The sequence below is a fragment of the Lissotriton helveticus genome, chromosome 9 (assembly GCF_964261635.1).
Source record: "Lissotriton helveticus chromosome 9, aLisHel1.1, whole genome shotgun sequence".
Lineage (NCBI taxonomy): Eukaryota > Metazoa > Chordata > Amphibia > Caudata > Salamandridae > Lissotriton > Lissotriton helveticus.
In genome coordinates, this window is record NC_136070.1 from 1076782924 (window position 1) to 1076806224 (window position 23301).

Below are 23301 nucleotides of genomic sequence, written 5' to 3' on the forward strand. Positions count from 1 at the left end.
GAAGAATAGCCAATTTAGCTGAAAGCTCCTTGCGTGAAAGGTATTCGTTATCCTGCCAAGAAAGAAGAAATCGTAAAACCACATTCACATCCCAAAGACCAGAATAACGCGGTTCAGGAGGACGCAACAGTCGAATACCCTTGAGAAGTTTGCAAACCCAAGGGTGCTCTCCCACGGGAGAACCATCCACAAGTGCATGACCCGCAGAAATTGCAGATCTGAAAGAATTGATGGTACAATAAGCAAGTTTGTCCTGAAAGAGCTTTTGATCCAGCGCTCTCACCAAAATATTGCACAAAATGACACTATCTACTACCACAAAACTTACACTACAACACTAGGCCCATAACAACAATAGAGCGCTTGAATCATGAGGCGATAAGATCTAAATATAGTTGTTTAAACCATCTGCAATAATCAAGACCAGCTTGTCATTTTAGAAAGTTTATTTTAACACATCTAGAAAAACTTAGGTTTTGGTATTTTATTAAACAAGCATTAGAAAAATGTCATAAAGAAAGATCTATTCAGTATTAATAAAAAGAGCATAAATCAAGAATTATTATTCATTAGCAGGAATAAGTAAAATTAAGCATTTCCCAAAATCCTAACTATATCTCAGTCTCTACCCTCATCACCTAGTAATAAAGTAATTCATAAAAACTCCTGTCCTCACGTGTAAAGTCCATCAGCATAACATCGTCCTCCAGAATTCTCGAGCGTAAGCCAACTATGTGTTCTCTGAACCTATTCTTATACCCTAATTTTAGCTGAGCTAACTATTTTTCACATTCCAGCAGACGAATTCTAGTTCTCCATTGGCTGAGCCACCTCGTACCACAGTAAACTGTGACACCTCCTTCTTACATGCCCGGGCAAATTCACTAGTCCATTGTTCATTTAGAAGTCTTGGCAGCTCTCCTTAGACTGCTACATTTTGTAGCGACAGCTTCCTTTTTAACCTTGAGCTTAGTCAGCTCTGAACTCCCGTGGCACGTTAGCAAACGTTAGCAAATTTCTCCAAAAAGTCATCTTTTTAGCAGTTCAATCCAAAACCTTTCAAAATAAAAGCTCAGAGGCCTTTTCCATCCTTTCAGAATTATTTTCACTTGAGCCATTTTCATCATTAGGCCTCTTTCAGAAAGCGTCAATTTTCTGCGCCACCGTCCCTGCGTCACTTTTAAAAGGGTACTATTTTTCTGCAGCCATCTCTAAGCTTCACTTGTAAAACTGTTATATAAACAAACACAAAGAATAATTAATGAAAGAAATACAGTTTGTTCTGTTGCCTCCCATCTTTGCTAATAATTAACCCATTAGTCTAAATTACCTAGCAGTAAAGCACAAATAAAGCAGCATTTTATATCTACCTGTCTTCATTAATCCATAAAACCTTATGTGCACCTAGAATAGTAGAAATGACATCACATAGACAAGGGAAGCAAAATAAGCACATGCCATTATTTCAAAAACAGCTGCTATTAATTATGACATGACAATAGACAAGATTAATGTATTATTTTCCACATACATAAGAATGCAACATAATGCACATTTATGAGCACACATATTAGTTTCCCACGTGTTCTGTAATGTAATGTAACTTTAAACTAGGTTGAATTAGCATACACATATCACAAATTGTTAGCATTATTAATTTATTTATGGAAGTGTGACTTCACGGGTTTAAACAGATTTCTGTTTTCTATCCCGCTCCATCAACTCCCTCATCTGGTGATTAACAAATCACCACACCAGCACCCAAAAATTTAGCAAAGATTTTATCTAAGATGAACATGATTCAATTTCACCTGTGTTAGTATTTCTAAAGACTTATCTCATCAGTTTATCTACAATTCTCATACTGAGTTTTAAGAAACCCCTCTAGTTCTATTTCTTTCTCTTGTGTAACATACAACTAAGCTTCACTAAATGTGTTGCAAAAACTATAACTAATAAAATGTCAGTATCTTGCTTGTCATATTGACCTAAAACTTCTCCTTGTTAATTTCTAAAAGAACAATAACCTAAATTAACCAAAGCAGAATTATATTTTCATTAAGTTTGTAAAGAAAAATAAAACAAAAATTTTAAAAATTTTACCTAAATTTTCTAAAAATTTCTAACACCCCCCTTTTTCAAATTTTTTTTTTTTTTTTTTTTAAAACCTTCTAACAGTTTTTCTTCGACCTAATGTCACAAATTAATTTTTCAGCTAACAGTATTTCTTCGACCTTGTGTCATCTAACAAGATTTCTTCAGCCTTATGCCAAAAACAAAAAACCTAAATTTTAACAGGTATGTACTTCAATCATTGTCACTTTTGTTTTCAATCTCTTTTTGACTCTCATCATTTACCTCCATTACAGGTATCACTTCTATTTTCTTTCCTGCCTCACTTTTCTTTTCAGAATCTTTTTGACTTGATTTTTCATCAATCTGTTTCTTTGATCTGTATCTCAATTTGAATTTTAGGCCTTCATTTTCTTCTGGCCAGTTATCACTTTTTCTTGGTAATTTCTTCTTTTGCTTGGTCACATTACATTCTGTTCTCCAAGCTTCTTTTCTGAATTTTCTTATCTGAGAATCTTCATCATTCTCATCAGTTTCAGTGTCAGATATTTCCATTCTGGACTCAGGTACTTCTTTACTCAGCAGCTTCACTCCGTTATGAACATCATCTTTATAGCTGGTACTTGGCAATTCATTTTTTTTCTTCAATTACCTTCAACTTCCCAGTTTCAGAATTCCTGTTCCTGTTTTCAGAGTTACTTTTCTGCTTTTCAATACTCTCCTGGTCTTGAATCACAATCTGATCACATTCTTCTTCTGCTTCTTTTTCTGGCAGATTTCCATCATTTTCTGAGTCTTCTGTCACAACTTTCAAGTCTTCTTCAATCAAGGCTTGTTTTCTTTTCGTGTTCTCCAGATATCGACCAACTTGTCGACCTTCAAGATCTGGATTCTCTTCAGGCTCTTCTTCAGAATCTGAATCTTCAATTGTGACACTATTCTCATCAGGATTTTCAGGTGTAGTTACACGAAAAGTATGGCCAGTGTCAATCCACTTCTTCAGTCTTTTGCACTTCTCTGCATTTGTTGTGACAAGACTGACTAGCCTCCTTTTCTGCCACCTTGGCACTAGAGAATTTCTTTTTAGACGAACCTTTTTCCTGATCCTTTTACCTGGTAACAAATCAAGTACTTGCTCTTTTTCTCTTGTTTGTACTTCAGTTTCATCTTCATCAAACACAGAAATCATTTCATCTGATAAATTCCTGCAGTTCTCCAAATTGATGCTATCATTGATAGACATCATTCTTTTCTCTGGTATGAATGTCTGTCTCATGACCTTGTCCATCATAATCTCACGTGGACTTAAATCTGTCTTTTTATCAGTAGTACTTCTCAGAAACATCAAAACAAGTGGAAGGATATCTGTCCACTTTGTACCTGCAGCTAGGCACATTTTTGCATCTCTGACTTTTATAGTACGGTTCTCATGCTCCTCAACATCTGAAATTTCTGTTCTATCTGTACATTGGAGCAATCTGTTTTCGATATGTTTTCTGTTATCTGATAACTTTGCAACAGTAATTTCATCATTACGTCTCATCTGAAATGTTTCAACCCATTTTGTAATCAAACAGTAAATCACAAAAATGTAGCACAGTTTGTAATGCAGTGACATCTCACAGAAATCCATTTGTAATCTGGTCAATGAACCACTCTCCTGTAATTCCGTTCCCAATCTCACAACTGTTCTCTTAATTGTGTTCACTTGCTGACAAATCAGACACCTCTGGTAAAGAAATTCTGCAATTTTATAGTACATTCTGTCCATGTCAGTAATCATGCTATTTAGCAAAACTATTCCACCATCTTTGTGTGACAAAATCTCATCCTCATCTCGCTGTCTAAAATCTGTTCTCAACCATGTACCTTTCTCCTCATGAGTTGCTTCATTTTGTAAGCCTTTGACTCCCTGCCATGTTTCAACTACAGATGTTAGTATTAGTGAACTCAAAGCATGTTCATCATTCTTTTTGTATGCCGCACATATCACGACAGCAAACCTTTCTGCCAATTGAATATCATCAATCAATCTTTTAATTAAATTTGCATTTCTGTTAAGTGAACCTGCAGAAGTCAATGTTTCAATCTGTTGATCAATTGTGTCCTTTACTTTGATGTCTTCACTCAAAAGAACATTATTCTTATTCCAAAATTCTGAAAGTGCATTTAATCTTTTTAGACTGTTTTCCTGTTCTTTAATTAATCCTGTATCTGCATTGTCTATCTGTTCATTAACAAAGATTTGTAATGGCAATGAAGCCATGTCATTCTGCTGAACCATTACCTGTCGCTGTATTTGTAGCTCTTCATTCAGCTTATTTATTTCAATCTCCTTTTCATTTAAGCATAATTTTGACTCGTCTGACTGTGTCAATTCAATTAGGTCAATGTCAGACTTCTCACTTACCAGAACTGAAGTCATCTCTGTTTCTTGCTGAATTTTGATCCCTACTAGTTCAATCTCAAGTACAATAGAATAAACCTTTTCAGTTAATGGGACCTTTAAAACTGTGGGACTATTTTCATCTTTTCTAAGTACATGGACTATCTCTGTTTCCATAATTTTCATGGACTCCTTTAAATTATTTGTTGAATTTACATAACCAGGAATATTAATTCCAGAAGTACTAGGTCTTTCATCATGCTTCTCTGTTGCATTAATTTTAATAAAATTCTGAACTGGCACTTTATCAGTTTGATCTGACACTTTTGGCGTTGTATTAACCTGTTCTGGGGGTCTTCTTGAATTTCTGTTCTGATCCATATTTACAATATCAATTTTACATTGATCAATATTTTCTACTCTCACACCTTTATTATTTATCTTCACTAATTTGGGAATCTTTAATTTATTCTCGCATTTGGCAACAACTTTTTTCATTTTCTTGTATAAGGAAGACATTTTCTTAAAATAATTTGGTAATTGTACTCTCTAAATTTGCCTTGCAGCGTTTGCTAATTAATTAATTAATTAATTTAACACTATCAGGTGTAGAAAACCTTATAATTTGGTCTATTTAATATATCTCCTAATTTACCTGTATCACTAAAATTAATTAACCTGTAAAGAAAAATTTAATTTGCAAAACAATAACAATGTAAAATATTTATTTATAATATTACCAACATATAATCACATGTGTTTTAATTGTACTTATTTTTCACTTACACACCTTCTGCAACGTATACCTGTGGAAAAAGGAAACCTAATTTGCCTTAATTTACATAAAATTTCTAGTTGCCACCTTGAACACAGCGCATTTTTCTTAATTACACCAGTAAATACAGTAAAATTTGCTTAGAAATAATTATTTATTTAATTATATTGCACAATCTTTTTACTAATTAATTTGTCAATCAACTTCTTAATTTTGTTTATACCACGGTAGTTGCTGTGATAACTTACACCTAATCGTCCTTAATACTTAATTCCTAACGTTCCAAATTGTATAATCTATTTGCTTGCTTAAAATTATTATTTTATATTAACTTTGATCACCTACACTAAAGTACTTTTAATGTAATATTCTAAATACTCCACTCAGGAGCCACCCAAACAATATAATCTACTCGGAAGCATTAGCCCGCCCCAGCCAAATCACAGCAAGTCTGCAGCCACAACGCTATGCCACTATTGCAGTCCTTCTCTCCCCTTGCGCCCAACACCTCACCTACAATACTAGCTCAACATTCAATGTGAGGCTGAAACGCACACTCCTGTTAATACAGTCTCCCTCACACTCGTCACACATCAGCTGTGACACAAAAAGAATAGCGCGTCTACAATGAATTTAAAGCATGAACAATTGTAAACAGCCCCAGCCAATCAGAGAGCTGCTCCACGATAACGTTCTTGGTATTTTGCTCAATCAAAACACAGCTGCTTTAAAACACAGAACTTCTGTTGCTTTTAGTTCTCTACAATTTGCCTCAATAGAGTAAACCAAATTGGGGACATTTATAATTAAATTTGACAGCTCTAGTCAATTACAATGTTTTATTTATAATTTTACACATCAGCTGTTGGAATGAACAATAACGCAGGTAAAAAGGAAAACAAAGCGGCAATATTTAATTTATCTATTTAATTTTTATTTAGAGTGTACTTGCATTATCTACTAAAGGCTTCTCTTTTATAATATTAGCGCGTGGAAGAAAAGTAGCTAAAACGGTGTTTTATTTATTTAATCAATTACAAGATACTTCCTCGGCAGGCAGCAGTCACAAAGCCCACACTCGAGCCTCAACCAATCAGGTCGCGGCTCCCTTATGACGCTGCGCGTCATCAGCCAATGGGTGCGCGGCCTTTGTATGACGCTGCGGGGCTTCAACGAATCGAAGCGCGGCCCCTTCGTTATCTCTTCAAGCTCAAGGGAGGCAAGTACGCTAAGGAGACACAGCGTATTTAGACGCTCAGGTCTCACAAAAACCCCGCTCAATGAGAGTGCTAATCTCCTATTCGATCTACATTAGATGCCTATTTTACCAAATAACACACGGAGCTCTGCCCAATCAGCGCGAGGCTCCGTGTATGACGCGTTTGCCTTTTACCCAATGACAGTGCGGCGGCTGACGTAAACAGCCGCTGCAGTTGACAGAGCTCTCCCACTCGCTCCAGCCCCCCTCCTTCACAAAAATTGCTCGCGCGATAGTTAGCTTCAATCTAAAACATCAGCATGTAATTAACAAATCAAATCGAACAGGATGTTTAAAAGTGAGGTGCAAACGAGCTCACAATGCTACGCTCACTACATGTAATTAACCAATAAATTTCAAAAAAAAATATAACGCAGTCTGCAAAAGAAAAACAAAATCCAAACAGGGAACACTTTCAAAATTTTCGATATTAATCGCATCTCAATCCATAATATCGCTTCTTTATTTAGACACTCCAGCCATATTTTATCAAATGGGAGAGCCTCGCCCAATCAGAGCGGGGCTCACGAAGCCTCGCCCAATAGGAGCGCGGTTCTATCTGTGACACATCGGCCTCTGGATCAATGGGAGCGCGGCGGCCGACTTAGACAGCCGCTGCAGCTGAGGCAGCTCTCCCCTTCTCTCCTCGCTCAATAAACGGCCCCTCCCTCACAAAATTACAATTTGAATAGAGCGCGCTATACTCTTCTTTATAAATAATAGCGTTTGGGAAGAAGTAATTTTTAAATAAAGCGGGCATTTATTTCGAAGACGCTTAATTAAACAAAAATTTTCGGCAGAAGACACTCCAAACACTTTAATTAATCGGAGTGTAACTTTATAGTGACGCTTTGGGTGCTTGACAGCTATTTTTATTCTTTAAGCAGTGCACTTACTACACACATCAGCAGCATTATTAAAAACGAAGGGAACAACAGTGGAGGCTTAGCTAGTTACTCCATAACAACGCCTCAACCAATCAGGGGGCAGCTTTTCGTTATCAATGCTGACGCTCTAGCCAATCCGAGCGCGGCAATTCTGACGTAAGCAGCTGCTGCAGCTGCAGGCTCTCTCCCCACACGTTCTCACTCCTAAAACCAGCCCCTCCCTTACAATTTTCGATCGGGGCACAATTTAATGGTTTTAAACTACGGAGAACAATATAATACTAATTTAAAAGCGTGGAATGTTTATAAAATTAATACTAATCGCTTTTTACTTATTTTAACGAGTTTAATAACGTGGAATACCTTAATTATTGCCTAATTAACACAAAACATTCTAAAATGCTCCTGAATGTTTTAAATTAGCACAGTTTACCTTTTAATACTTTTCAACTATGCTGAATACTTTTCAATTGAATTTTATTAGCGTGCAGAGCTTTTAAATGTATTTAAACACTGCACAATACTTTTAGAAAGTCTTAGAATGGTATAGACTTTATCCTGAACTTTCCTAAGTACCTTAAAATTACTTTTGGTACATTTTAGTCAATATATAAAACGAAACACATCTGTCTGCTTCTCTAATTAGGATAGTTTACATACATTCAAGTATCCACACTTCGGAATAGACGTCGCTATTCACACTAAGGATAATTTCCACTTGCCAGTAGAGCAACTCTTACTCTACCCTTCTAACACGTAAGAATATGAACTCATTTTGCTCTGAACCCACCGCGAAGTGAAAGTTCTAAGAGTTCCACTTGAACATACCTTACAAAACAATCACGCACTTTCACACTGAAAATTCCCTAACTTCAGTCACACATGAAATCCGTACAGGACTCTCACCTGTTTATAGAAATCATGCACCGTTAGCAAAATAACACCGTTATCCGTACAGGGCTCTCACCTGTTTATAGATATAAAACATGTATCCGTACAGGACTCTAACCTGTTTATAGATAATCATGCACCGACATTACCCTGCCCTTCACTCAAGCTTGAATATAACTAATACTCTTATCACAGTGAGTTTTATGGAAGGCGCTTTGTCCCTATTCTCATGCTGCTCTAATTTCTTAGAAAACCCTCACTATTACAAGATTCACACCTAGCCCTAAAACTGTGTTGCACGGCGACAACACTGTATTGCACGGCGACAATACTTCTGGTACACGGCGATACCAACAGTGATACTCGGCGATATCACAGAAACAGATCAGATATTCTGCATGACTACATTCTCATCACACAGTTTTTGTACCGGTACACACATAGCACAAAATAAACAAACTCAACATGTGTTAAAACTTAATCCTATGAATTTACCAACATATATATATATCATGCATGTAACATGTATGTCAAAAACAACATATATAAACCGTCCGATGGCTACCAGAAATTGATCCAGCGCTCTCACCAAAATATTGCACAAAATGACACTATCTACTACCACAAAACTTACACTACAACACTAGGCCCATAACAACAATAGAGCGCTTGAATCATGAGGCGATAAGATCTAAATATAGTTGTTTAAACCATCTGCAATAATCAAGACCAGCTTGTCATTTTAGAAAGTTTATTTTAACACATCTAGAAAAACTTAGGTTTTGGTATTTTATTAAACAAGCATTAGAAAAATGTCATAAAGAAAGATCTATTCAGTATTAATAAAAAGAGCATAAATCAAGAATTATTATTCATTAGCAGGAATAAGTAAAATTAAGCATTTCCCAAAATCCTAACTATATCTCAGTCTCTACCCTCATCACCTAGTAATAAAGTAATTCATAAAAACTCCTGTCCTCACGTGTAAAGTCCATCAGCATAACATCGTCCTCCAGAATTCTCGAGCGTAAGCCAACTATGTGTTCTCTGAACCTATTCTTATACCCTAATTTTAGCTGAGCTAACTATTTTTCACATTCCAGCAGACGAATTCTAGTTCTCCATTGGCTGAGCCACCTCGTACCACAGTAAACTGTGACACCTCCTTCTTACATGCCCGGGCAAATTCACTAGTCCATTGTTCATTTAGAAGTCTTGGCAGCTCTCCTTAGACTGCTACATTTTGTAGCGACAGCTTCCTTTTTAACCTTGAGCTTAGTCAGCTCTGAACTCCCGTGGCACGTTAGCAAACGTTAGCAAATTTCTCCAAAAAGTCATCTTTTTAGCAGTTCAATCCAAAACCTTTCAAAATAAAAGCTCAGAGGCCTTTTCCATCCTTTCAGAATTATTTTCACTTGAGCCATTTTCATCATTAGGCCTCTTTCAGAAAGCGTCAATTTTCTGCGCCACCGTCCCTGCGTCACTTTTAAAAGGGTACTATTTTTCTGCAGCCATCTCTAAGCTTCACTTGTAAAACTGTTATATAAACAAACACAAAGAATAATTAATGAAAGAAATACAGTTTGTTCTGTTGCCTCCCATCTTTGCTAATAATTAACCCATTAGTCTAAATTACCTAGCAGTAAAGCACAAATAAAGCAGCATTTTATATCTACCTGTCTTCATTAATCCATAAAACCTTATGTGCACCTAGAATAGTAGAAATGACATCACATAGACAAGGGAAGCAAAATAAGCACATGCCATTATTTCAAAAACAGCTGCTATTAATTATGACATGACAATAGACAAGATTAATGTATTATTTTCCACATACATAAGAATGCAACATAATGCACATTTATGAGCACACATATTAGTTTCCCACGTGTTCTGTAATGTAATGTAACTTTAAACTAGGTTGAATTAGCATACACATATCACAAATTGTTAGCATTATTAATTTATTTATGGAAGTGTGACTTCACGGGTTTAAACAGATTTCTGTTTTCTATCCCGCTCCATCACTTTGCAAGGAAGTTAATAACTTCTGTCACAGGTGAGCCCACGGGATCCAAGTGTTTTGCCACACACCAACGAACCCATCTGTTCCAGGCAGATCTGTATCGTTTGGTGGTACTAGGGGCCCAGGCTCGCTGAATGAGGAGTTCAGCGTCTTTCGAAAGTGAGTCGTTAGACCATCGTCTCCTGAAATCCTCCAGGCCATGAGACGTAGATGGCCTTGGAGAACTAGAGGGTGTGGATGACCCAATGGATCCGTCAGAATGAGGTCGGATCTGGGGAGCTGGATAGGTCTGTCCCAAGATAATTCCAGAAGAGATGGGAACCAGCATTGAGCCTTCCAAATAGGAGTGATCAAAATTAGAGAGGCTCGTTGTCTGCGGACCTGGGCTGCTACCCTTTGAATGAATAGGAACGGTGGAAATGCGTAAGCTGGAAACCGGGACCAATCCTGTAGGAAGGCATCTACTGCTTCCGCACCCGGGTCCGGTTTCCAGCTGTAGAACCGGGGAAGTTGGGCGTTCCACCTGGACGCAAACAAGTCCATCTGAGGAAGGCCCCAAAGGTCTGAGATCATCTGAAACACAGCAGGATCCAGCTTCCAATCGCTGGCATCCCGAAAATTCCTGGATTGCCAGTCCGCCACAGAGTTCATTTCTCCAGGAAGATACTCTGCCATGACCGAAATCTGGCGGAGAAGACAGTAGTTCCAGAAGTCCTTCGCTAGGTCCGCCAGGACTTTGGAGTGGGTGCCGCCCAGGCGATTGATATATCTGACCGCAGTCGTGTTGTCCATTCGAAGGAGGACACAACAAGAGACTTTGTTCGTTGTGAACGAGCGAATGGCGAACGAACCCGCAAGGAGTTCCAAACAATTGATGTGGAGATGTAGTTCCTCCTCCGTCCATCTGCCTCCCACCGAAAGGGAGCCGCACCGGGCTCCCCAACCTAGGCGGCTGGCATCTGACTCGATCACAAGGTCCGGTCGGGAGCCAAAAATCGCCTTCCCGTTCCACGCGTCCATGTGATCTAACCACCAGAGGAGCTCCGATCTGGCCTCCGTGGACAAAGAAATGAGTTCCGAGTAAGTGAGACCTTTGCGGAGATGAAACGCTTTGAGTCTTTGGAGAGCTCTGTAATGAAGCGGGCCTGGAAAAATGGCCTGGATCGACGAGGACAGTAAACCTACTATCCTGGCCAGGAGACGGAGAGAGATCCGGTCGCGACGGAGGACTTTGCGAATCTCCTTCTTGATCTTGGTGATCTTTTGAGAAGGGAGATGTAAAGTCGCATCCGATGTCTTTATCAGAAACCCCAGAAAAATCATTTCCTGTTGAGGGATTAACTCCGACTTCTGGGCGTTGATGATGAATCCCAGAGATTGAAGAGTAGTTATGGTCACTTGAAGATGACGGAGGAGAAGATCCTTGGATTGATTCATCAAAAGAATGTCGTCCAAGTAAATTATCAGAAGAAATCCCATGGTACGCAGATGTTCCACCACGGGACGCAGGAGTTTGGTAAAGCACCAAGGTGCTGAGGAAAGACCGAAGGGGAGAGTACGAAATTCGTAGATCTGATCTCTCCAAAGGAACTGGAGGAATCGGCGATGAAGAGGGTAAATCGGAACTGAAAGGTATGCATCCTTCAGATCCAAACGTACCAACCAATCGTTCTGAAGAAGGAGGTCCCTCAAAAGATGGATGCCCTCCATCTTGAAGTGCCTGTAGATCAACCATTCGTTGAATGAACAAAGATTGATGACTGGCCTGAACCCTTTGTCTTTTTTCTCGACGAGAAAGATGTTGCTGAGAAAACCGTTTGGATGAAGAGAAGAACGGGAGATAGCGTCTTTTTGCAGCATATCTCGAACTTCTAAGTCTATCAGTTCCTGTTCTGCGAGAGAAAAAAACAATGGACGAGGACGTGAGAGTTAAACAGGGGAGCCGTAAAACTCTATGTGAAAGCCTTGAACAGTTTCTAGAACCGAAGGGTCTGACGTGAGGTGCAACCATGCCTGAAGAAATAAAGCAATCCTTCCCCCCAGCCTTACTGGAGAAATGATGGAAAAACTCACCGTTGAAGCCTTTGGCGTTGAACTGATTGCCTCCACGTCCTCTGCCCTGGCCTCTGCCTCCACGGGAAGGATAGAAGGAGCCTTGACGTCCATCGTTCCATCCGTTGTTCCTTTTGGACTGACCTCTATTGGGGCCTTGCAGGAACTGGCGGCCGGAAGAGCGACCCCTGCCTCTGCCGGCCCCGCCAAAAACCTTTTTAGGAAACATTTTCTTCATTGAAGCTTGGGCTTTGTCTAAGGCAGAAAAAGTAGCCACAAATTTGCCAAGTTCTTTCACGAAAGGGTCACCAAACAAGGTACCCTGCGCTACTGAACCTGCTTCAGAAGAGGATAACTCTCCCAGTTTAGGATCAATTTTCAGTAAAAGAGACCTGCGACGCTCCGCAGAGAGAGCAGAGTTGGCATTGCCAAGGAGACAAACTGCCCTCTTTGCTTATCCTGCTACGTCATCAACTGGTAGTGGCATACCCGATTCTTTGGATCGCTGGGCAAGTTCAATGATTTTAGTAAGAGGACCAACAACATCTAACAGCTTGTCTTGACAAGCCTTCCAGGACCTGTCAATTCCCTTTTTAGGGTCCTTAACATACTTCGCGAAAAAAGTGCATAACTTCGGGTCTATTTCTGGAGTGGCTGCCACTCTATTGGGAAGAGAGGGGCGAGGACACTCAGAGCGTAAACGTAGTCTGACATATTGAGAGAGCGGTTGTCTGAGTTTAGCGGCCACATAGTCAGCCGTAGATTTTTCTGGGACCCACTCAGAGGAACGGGGTCTATAAATAGAGTTAGGGTCAAACATATCCGGGGCAACCAGGTCCCCCTCACCGTACTCAGAGACATTAGATTTAGGGCGCCAAGACCTACTAATGTCCGACATATCCTCAGAAGATGCATCGTCATCTTCATCATCAAAGTCATCCTCGTCATCTAGTCCCTCTTGGGGAAACCCTTCTTCCGGGTCAAGGTCCTGAGTGGAAGTACCACCAATCTTGCCGGGTGAGTCGTCCCCCCGGAAGGGTGCGCTTCTTAGCGTGCGCGCACTCTTATGAAAAACTTCAGCAAGTCTACTGAAGCCTTCCAGGTGCCCCGCGTCACGCTTTTTGGCCGTGCGCGAAGGTACAGAAAGTACTCCACTGGGCCCAGCCCCACTGTCTCCAAAAACACCTGAGCCAGTCTTAAAAACATGGGCAGGCAGTTTATTGACGCTATCTTGTAGAGGTGCCAGAGCCTGGGCGATAGCCGAAGATAGGAGTCTGTCCACCTCTACAGGAGGGCGCAATAAGGGCTGATGAGTCTGTTCAGAATCAGCAGGCATAACATCTTGTTCTTGACGAGTCTGCATTTGTGCAGATGACTGGGCACCCATACAATGTAACACGCCCCAAACTATATATAAAGGGGTGTTACCTAACACAGGTGCCCACAGACAACACCAGAATAAATGGCAAAAACTAAATGCCAATAAGTGACTGACACAAGAATAATTGAAATGTATTAAAATTGTAGAAAAAATTTCAGTCACTGGAAGGTCCTGCCACAACAAGCGGCGTCAGTGTGGGGAACGAGGCAAAAGGAATAAATAACTAAGCGCTTTGCCTCAGCGCGTGATCTCCACAAGCGCAGGGAGCGCTGAAGAGAAAAGCCGGTCAGCGTCTGAAGAGACGACGCCACAGACCGCGCACGCGCACAACAGAGACGCTCGGGCCAAATGCCTACCACGTCTGACAGACAGATAAACACAGCCTACAAAGCAGGACAACAATCGCTAATAAAGCTTAAAATAAAATAAGCTGTCAATAATATTAAATAGTACTGCCACGCCACAAGAGTAAGTTGAGAGGAAAAAAAAAACGGGACTTATCTTGACGCGGCAGCAATGGAGAAAGAGGAAGGACTACCGACGTGGGATTCCTTTATGCTGTTGTTATGGACTCTGATTGGTTACTGTATCACCATGACTACCGCCGCCATGTTGGTTTGGGTAGTTCATGGTTTATGTGTTTTTATCTTTTAACTTGCTGTCCAATAAAATGGAGAAAGGAATAGCAAAATCCTCGCCTCCGCTTCCTGACATAGAATCACGGAGTGAGTCTCTGTGTTCAGTGCCGGTAGGCATAAAAATAGGACTAATGTAATGGAAATCGACGGTGAATCACGAAGTGAAATACTGTGTTCAATAACGATAAATGTAAAAATAGGACTCGTGTAATAAGAGTTGAAAAAAGACGGAGAATCACTAAGTGAACTATGACGGTAAACATTGAGATAGAACTCGCTTAGTTGGAATCGGAAAAAGACTATCTACCGAATTACAGGCATTAGCCGAAATGACGGACTCTAAAGGGGTGGTATGGCGGTAAACTTGGAAAAAGGGCTCATGTAATCGGAGTCTAGAAAAGGCATAAAAATGAATGCCTTGCTGAAATAAAATGATCGGCAGTGGAAAAACTGTGTATTACTATAAATTCTTGCATGCGTGTTATATCTCCTGCAATAATAAAAAGAATGAACGTGTAGTAGATGAAAATATTTTTGGTTTGTGTATGTGGCTGTGTACTGTAGACAAAAAAAATTGCTCTGTTGTTTGTCTCAAGTTGCATACATAAACACATATAATTGCACAAATTGTGTCTATTTACAATAAAAACTGCAAATAATGTGTGGTTCAGTCCCAAATCACATATATAGAAAACATGTGTTCATCATGTAAACTGTGTATACACTGTTGTACCCATTATGATGTTTTTTTTAAGTGCGTTTTGAATTCCTATGTGGATCATCGAATGAAATATTATATCTCATAGATAATAACTATAATCTATTCGATCATTTAACCCTTTTGGGGAAGCTGTACCTAAGGTTTCAATCCAGGAGTTCTCTCCCTGTAGTAATCGTTTGCGGTTATCTATCCCCTCCAGGTTTTTAACCACTTCAACTATCTGACCCTGTATTTGGGAGATGGTGTGTCTTGCTTCGTGCCAATGTATAGCTATGCTAGAGCTTTTATTGTTAGTCCGGATATTGCTTTTGTGTTCTATCAGTCTTGTTTTGAACTTCCGTTCTGTTTTGCCAACATAGGCTAATCCGCAGGGATATTTCAGGCAGTAAACTATATTTACTGTGTTGCAGTCTGCTGAATGATGAAGTTGTATTTTCTTGCCTGTGTGAGGATGTGTCAAGTATTGGCCTGTTGTGATATTGTTACAATTTATGCAATTAGAGCATCGTTGCGTTTCCTTGTATTGTGTCAAATTTGTTTTTTTGGGTGTCAAAATTAGTTCCTGTAAATTTCTTCCTCGAGTGTATGCGAAGGTCGGTTTTTCGTTAAATAAGCCATGAAAGTCTTTTTCTTGCTCCAGTAGCTCCCATATTTTCCTTATTATCCGTTGTGTTTGTTTAGAGCTTGTGGAGTACTTTGATACATACGTCGGAGTGTTAAACGGAGTTCTTTTGTATGTCATGAATAGCTCAGCGCGATTCTTGGTCTTCATTCTGTCCAAATTGGTTTGCACTACTTCTTCCGGATACCCATTCTTGGAGCCTCACACCGGAGTATGACTCTGATTCTCCTACCATTGTAGATCAGAGGTCTGCTTCCCTTGTCCTTGGTGAGACTTCCCTACACCACCGATATCAGCCTCCATCCCTAACACTTGTATAACAGACGTTAACTTACACTTGCCTGCCATTGTCTGGTGGAGGTAGGACCCACCTAGCTTCTAGTACCTAGGAGTTTTAGTTAGTTTCACAGATTGTCCTTCCCACCTCCGTTGGAATTCCACTGTCCAACTCTGCTGACAAGTGTCTCTGTTGCCCTATGATAGTTCTCTAGATTGTGGCTGTCTCTTCTGAGTTGACAATCACCCTCTTCACCTCCTCTCACTTATCTTCTCTGACATCTTTGCATCTACGGTTGCAAACCATACTATAATAATGGCCTCCGGAAAACCTTTGCAACAGATTCTTTTTCTAGAGGTCGTTAGTGGTGGGAAGACTGCCGCAACGCCGGCTCAGCAGTCATCTTCCTAGCCATTGGAGGCACCCTGGACTACATCCTAATATAACTTACTATCATAGGCAACTGCCTCACTGCAATGGACACAAAGATGACGGACCTCACCCAGAATGTGTGGACGCTTAAAACAGATATGGGACTGTTTTGTTCTATGGTGGCTGCTCTCGTTCACGAGCTCTCAAAGATGGAGGAGAAATTAGTGGCTCTACAGGCCTCCAGCCCAGATATCTGGCATATCCAACAGAAACTGATTGACCATGAAGACCGTTTCCGCTGTGATAACATCAAATTTTGTGGCATTCTGTAAAAGATGGAGGGATCTGATACCCATGCGTTCGTACTTGAGTTTATCCCCAAGGTGTCAGGGCTTGCCTTCACGCCCCCTTTCAAAATCCAACAAGTGTGCAGAATTCAGGACTGCATCCACATGCAGGTGAAGGAAACAGGCTCTGTCCTATTATCACATGTTCCTGTCCCATGCCCGTACCAGGTAGATCCTTTTAGAAACGCGCAAACATGGTCCATACAACATTGCTGGTGGCAGGCTCCATATCGTGGCGTACTTCTCAGTGGGCACCAGGGACTAGAAACAGGCTTTTGTAACCCTCCGTCCTCAGCTGAAAAAATGGGACATCAAGTTTGGGCTCCTGGAGCCACCTATAATGTGGATCACCATAGACAGCCGCTGCAGGGAAATAGCTATATAGCAATAATGTAATCTTCTTTCGTGGTTTCTTCAGCCTTGTTCTTAACAAGTTGTTTATTGTGATTCCAGTGGCTCTTCACATTAGCCTTACAGTAGCCGTAGCCAACCCGTGTTTCGTCGTTATCACAACTTCATCAGGGCTACAAATATCAAGAGGGATAATAGAAAAGAATTGTCTAGCATAAAATAATTTTTAAAAAATTAAAATAAGGCACTGATAACCACCAAAAGTGACTTCAATGTGTAACATGTCTATCAAGTGCACACAGTGAACATTGTGAAGGTAGGTCAGATCAACATATAGTATTCACATATATTTAGTCAGTTGATTCTCTCATTACAAATCGAAAGGGGGGGCAAGGTAATGAGTAATGTAAAATAACGAAAAGTAACAAGGTTCGAGGAAAGCTGTGAGACCATCTTCCAAGGTGAGGTAAAGAAAGAGGGAGCAAATAGCTAGGAAGTCATTAGTTATGTAAGCAGATATTACAGGATCAGGGCAGTTGTACGGTGTCCGTTAGAACCTGCATGCAGATGAAGTACCGCATGACCGAACATCTTATACCTCCTAATCTCAGGTCTCCGAATTACGTTCTAGTTCATAGATGGTAATAACCATCGTTCCACCTTGAGAGAAAATATGAAGCAATATAGAAACATAATAACCTACGCATGGCTGTCTAAGGTGACATTAATCTAAGTTGTTTATGTAACCACTCACCCTTGGCGGTAAAGAAACATAGAGGTCGGTGGAGAGAATATGGTTCCTTAGTTGGTAGATAACCTGAAAAAGACCAAAAGAGTTGCAATCACTATCTCAGTACCTACAGCGTGACAAGTCGTCAAATCAATTAATAGGTAAGTCGAAAAACAGATCACAACTCACTCCATGGACTCAAAGTTTCTTTGTGTGAGTTTGCAGCGAATAATATTCTGTGGTGCCCGGTTTGGGTACAACTCTGTGATCTAAACAGAAAATAGGACGAGAGATCTTAAATTTCACTCTAGTGTCGAATAAGACTGAATTCTACTAAATGAGAAATGTGGGCTGAGGGACAAGGTTAATATATTTATCTAGAGCTGAATGGAGTCCAACGCTGCAGGGCTGCAGTGTGTTTCGACGTTCCGCACAGCCGCCATATCGATTTTCTTTTTGTAAACGAAAATAGAGGATGGGCAGTTCACCCGACGTCCATTGAGTTTGTGAAGTCAAAAAGTACTGTAAAATTCGAATTGTGGATAAATAGCGTAAATGTCACAATAACTTACATAACTAAATCCGATGGTGGAGCTTCCAGCAGAATCATAGAAGTGATTAATGTTAGTAACATTACTTAATAACGATCTAAGTCAAATAGTGCTGTAAAGGTTGACAGCTAATATGCTGTTTGATAATTGAATAAGAACAATCATATCATGGGTAAAATCCCTAAATCCATCAGCCATATTCAAAGTTGAAAGGATGGGTCATTATGTACTACCCCAAAAATAAGTGGGTCTCCGTATTGTCTGCGCTTCCTACCAGACTGGGTAATCTTAATTGAAGACCAATGCTTCAAATATAATGAAACCAATTTCCTAACTCAAATTACGTAAGTACTGTTCATGATTAAAGTCCCTCACTTGAAAATGGGCAATGACGATGGGTCATAGTCGTCCAGTCTCTGCTTTGATTATTTAAGTAGTGCCCACTATCGTGAATCAGGTATAATAGTTGAAAACTCAGGTTCATAGCATGGTTTGATACTGTGTAGGGATAGAACCAATATTTGTGAGTCTCCAAGTGGTAAAAGTATGGATAGATTTCCTAGCAGTAAGTGCTTACTGTTAGACTGGCTAGTCTGAATATAGACAAAAGGACTGGCTAGAGTCAAGTGTATTTGACCTACCTGCAGGTTCTGGTTCTTGGTAGTATCTACCCAATAATCGCTAGAAACTGATGATCCCGTGATATCAAGTAAAGGTTACCGAAGTATATACATAGTAGACATTTCATAGTATCTACATCATTCCCTCAGGATATATTGTAATTCATGATATATGTTTAGAGCACTATCAACAGATCGTAGTCGCATAATCCACATCTCTTCTCTACGTCTGAGACATAGGGGCCCATTAGGATGTCGGGCGGATCGCCACCGCCATGCGGGCGTTGGCGTTCCTCCCGACATCCCTGCCCTCCCGCCACCCATTTCCACCCTGCCATATTACTATGGCGCAGGGGACCACGGCACACGGAAACACCGTCTGCCGCTTTTCCGCCCCGGTCGCCTTGCGACCGAGACCGAGGAGAAAAGGGTTCATATGGTGGCTGTGTCTATCAGACACCGCTAGCCATATTATGATGGGCTTCGTCAGATGCCTTTCCATGGTGTACAGTTTGTGATTCACATTCCATGGCATGGGTCGCAATAGGATAGCGAACATTGGTGGCTTTTAGGGCCCTCATGTGTTCGCCAACTCTGTCTCTCAGGCACCTGATTGTGCTGCCAACATATATTCTCTCACATGCACAGACAATAATGTACACCACATATTTTAAATTACAAGTAATGTTGTACAAAATGTCATGCGTTTCTACATCCCCATCACTGAATCTCTTAATTTTGTCCATAGCCCATCTGAATACACCACAATGGGCGTATTTGTAAAAACCTAAACTCTGGTTCGTTAACCAGTTTTCCTTGCATCTATTTTTTGGGTAAATAGGACTAGGAAGATTTTTAAGGGTTTGCCCCCTACGAACAATTAGGTCAGGCTTAGTAGAGATGTTGCCCTGTAGTGTTCTATCTAATGTCAGTAGGTGCCAGTGGCTCTGAAGGAACGTATGGAATTTAATAGCGAGTCTGCTGTAATCTGTCAACAACCGAACTTTGTTGGTTCTCTCCCTCTCTTGATGTCTTTTGATTAGTGTGTGTTCCCTATTCATATTAAAATTAGTTTCCTAGCAGCACTCACCACTTGCCTACTGTATCCTCTTCGTAAGAACCTCATCTCAATGTCATTGAGTGCCGTCTCATCACATTCTGACTCTTCACTGCAGTTGCGCATAGTCCATGTCATTTCTCCAAGGGGGATTAACCTGACATTTCGGATGGGCACTGGATGCATATAATACTAAATTGCACGAGGTGTGCTTACGATAAAGTCTTTTCTGAATTTTTTTATTACTAATGAACAGTTCAAAGTCAAGGAACATTATTCTCTCTGTTCTGTGGTGAAAGGTACATTTTATGTTAGACTGTTTGTTGTTAAAGTAGAGTAGAAGGTATTTAATTGCTGTACACTGCCTGTCCAGATCATAAATCAGTTGTGTATGAAGCATCCCCAGTAGAACACATAGTCAATACATGGTGTTCCGTGTGGGCCCCAAATTAGCTCCCCCACCACCTCCTCCATGAAGAGGCAGGCATACGAAGGAGCAAATTTGGACCCCCTCGTAGTCCCCTGTAGTTGTCTGTACCATCCATCTTTGAATAAGAACACATTGTTCCTCAAGATCAATTCAGTCATATCTAACAACATCTCTATGTGTTCCCATAGGCTGGCTGATATTTTATTTAACATTTGTCATAGAGCTGCTAGTCCTTGATCATGTCCAATGCTAGTATATAGCGATATAACATCCAAGGTAACCATTATCATGCCTGATTCCCAGTTTATGTCTCCCTTCTCACCCTCCACCTAAGGCACCGGATGGTCACAATGCACCGGGCGCCAACATGATTGACCCCAGCGGAAGAAACAAGAGCGGGAGAGGGTTTTAAAGACAGTGGAAGACCTTACCCGCGCTGATGATCGAGACATATCCAGGTGACCTCTCAAACTTTCTACGCCTCTCAGCGAGATTCCAACCCTTCCTCTGTGAACTACACAAGAAACACTACTCACCCACATCCTAGGCATCTGGGCCACTTGAGTATATCATCCCTAAGAGCATACTTTGCTTTGATTTCTGATTCTTTTGCTCCTTTTTAATCAGGGACTACTCCTGCTTGCCCCCCACCACCTGCTACTCTTTTCTTGGCTCTCGCTTCATTACCTCCTGTCCCTGCCATCTCTTCTGCTACCATCCTCATCCCCACACTGTTTTTGTCCCAGTCCTTCTCTTCATTCCTTTCCTTTCCTCCCCTCTCACCCACCTTCCTGCCCCATTTTCCTTCTGCTCATCCCCATACCTATTTTCTGCTCCGACTACGTAGCCCTAGGCCTCCATCTTTGCTGTACCATGTCTATTATTTTCCGTACTAGTATTCTTGATGTTTGTACAGTGCTTTGGATTATTGTTAATGCTGCATGATTATAGCATTGTTTATTGTTGATTGCACTGCTTGATTTGTCTGTTGACCGTATCACCCATCCTGCCTTGAGATGTGCCCCAATTGCCCCCCTCCCTACCACTGCTATTGTGTTCTTTGTCCCTCATGATCTTTGCAACTTTTTCTCCCTCCCCCAATTATCCTTGTAACCTTCCCCTTACCCATCACTCAGTCCTCCGTAACCACCATACTCAAGGCACTCTACTCTCACTACTGTCTTGACTTCTAAGGACCCTTTTGCTGCTGGCTGTGTCCATCCCACCGCCTTGAACCAGGCTCTTGAGGACTCAACACTGACAGTCTAGACCAGAGGTCTTCAATCTGTGAGGCGCGACCCCCAGGGGGGCCCTGGAGTCCTGGGTAGGTGGTCACGGATCCACAGCCTCACTTGTCCCTAGCAAATCAAAGTGTTTGCTTTCGTTATGGAAAAAGACGGTGGGAGGGCTTATATAGATCGTTATCAGCTGCTTGCTTGAATGAAATGTAAATGTTCTCTGTGAGTTAATCTGCAAGTGTAAAGGATGCTTAGGACCGATTCTGGCTGTAATTGGTCAAATCACTCCAAGCTGAGTGGTAGTGCAAAGAGTTAACAACTGGGCTGGGAAGGGCTTGCTTTTAATTTCAACTGCATTTACATAGCCCTTAGTACCCCTAAAGACGTGTTGAAGGGACAGCTATGTAAAAAAAATATTGCATTACATATTACATTACATATACTCTGGTATTACTAAAATCTACATTTCGGAAGCAGCGTTTTATCGTAAAACTATTTGCACTTTTTGCAGCATTCTCTCTTACACTGTGTGTAAGGCAAGTATAACATATTGACTAACATATTAACAGTGCTCTCTGTCACAGGTCGTGACCTTGTAGCACCAAAAATACACATCACTATTCTCCACTGCACCAATCAAGATGTAATTCTGTGGCTCTCTGGTTACACACAGACCTCTGAAGTGCATCATCTAATAGAGGTTTCATAATGTAATACACCGTGTTTCCCACTAACAACTTTTTCAATTTATTTTCAATTTACGCTGCCCATTATGTTGTATATAGCTACCTGATGGTGAAAGACCTCAAAAACGTACAGGATATTTTGGGGCTTATTTATGAGAGGCTTTTATCGCCAGAGCATCACTTTTTTTGACGCTCCGGTGGCACAAGCATCTCAACCATCCCAATGAGGCAGTGCAAAGTCACCCTGCAAAACTTAGCGTTGCCTCATTGATATGGAGTAAGACATAGCAGCCAAGTCACTGCATTGCCTTAGTCTCCGTCAAGGAGGTGTTTCGTTGAGCTTTGCGTGGGGTTCCCACACAACACCCATGGATTTTGATGCTGTCCCATATTTACAAAATCACGTAAACCTGGGGCAGCTCCAAAAACGGACGCCTCCCTAGCAGCGGCGTAACAAGGGAAATGTTTTCATTTCTCCTAATTCTTTCCTCATTCCATGTGTGCTGCATTCTGCAGCCCACACAGAAAGAGGAAGATGTCTCTCTGGATTGTTTTTGTGAAGGAAGGTGCCCCTTTCCGTACAAAAACAATCCTGTCTATAATGGTACTGGGCAGCAATTTGTTCAGCAACGCAAGGGAAAAGGACAGGAATGCACCGTATATCATAAATATGGTGCTTTCTGCCCTTTCACATAGGTATAGGGCAATGCTGCAAGAAGACGTGCGACGCTGCCTTACACCTATTCCTCATAAATTAGGCCCTTTGTTTTTAGCTAATACCTTTGACTTCACCCAGAGCTCACTGGCCTTTGGTTTGCTAAACACTGTTTAATATTATTTCCCCACTATAAAAATTATTTTCTGTGGGAATTGGGGGGGTTTATGGTTGTCGATAGTTGTCAATGATGAGGAGTACCATGTTCTAGAAATGT

The 23301-nt window shown here is 40.8% G+C and overlaps 1 protein-coding gene and 1 long non-coding RNA gene across 2 annotated transcripts in view; one reads left to right on the plus strand and one right to left on the minus strand.

The window, feature by feature from the left end:
- The window catches only part of GLYCTK (glycerate kinase), a 110387-nt gene that overhangs the window by 38679 nt on the left and 48407 nt on the right, over positions 1-23301 (plus strand). The window contains exon 3 of the mRNA XM_078661465.1: positions 20780-20903. The gene's annotated coding sequence lies outside the window, so the exon portion shown is untranslated. The remainder of the gene's footprint in view (positions 1-20779; positions 20904-23301) is intronic.
- The window catches only part of LOC144782228 (uncharacterized), a 211921-nt gene that overhangs the window by 1971 nt on the left and 186649 nt on the right, over positions 1-23301 (minus strand). The window contains exon 2 of the long non-coding RNA XR_013601121.1: positions 17812-17874. This is a non-coding gene — a long non-coding RNA (uncharacterized LOC144782228). The remainder of the gene's footprint in view (positions 1-17811; positions 17875-23301) is intronic.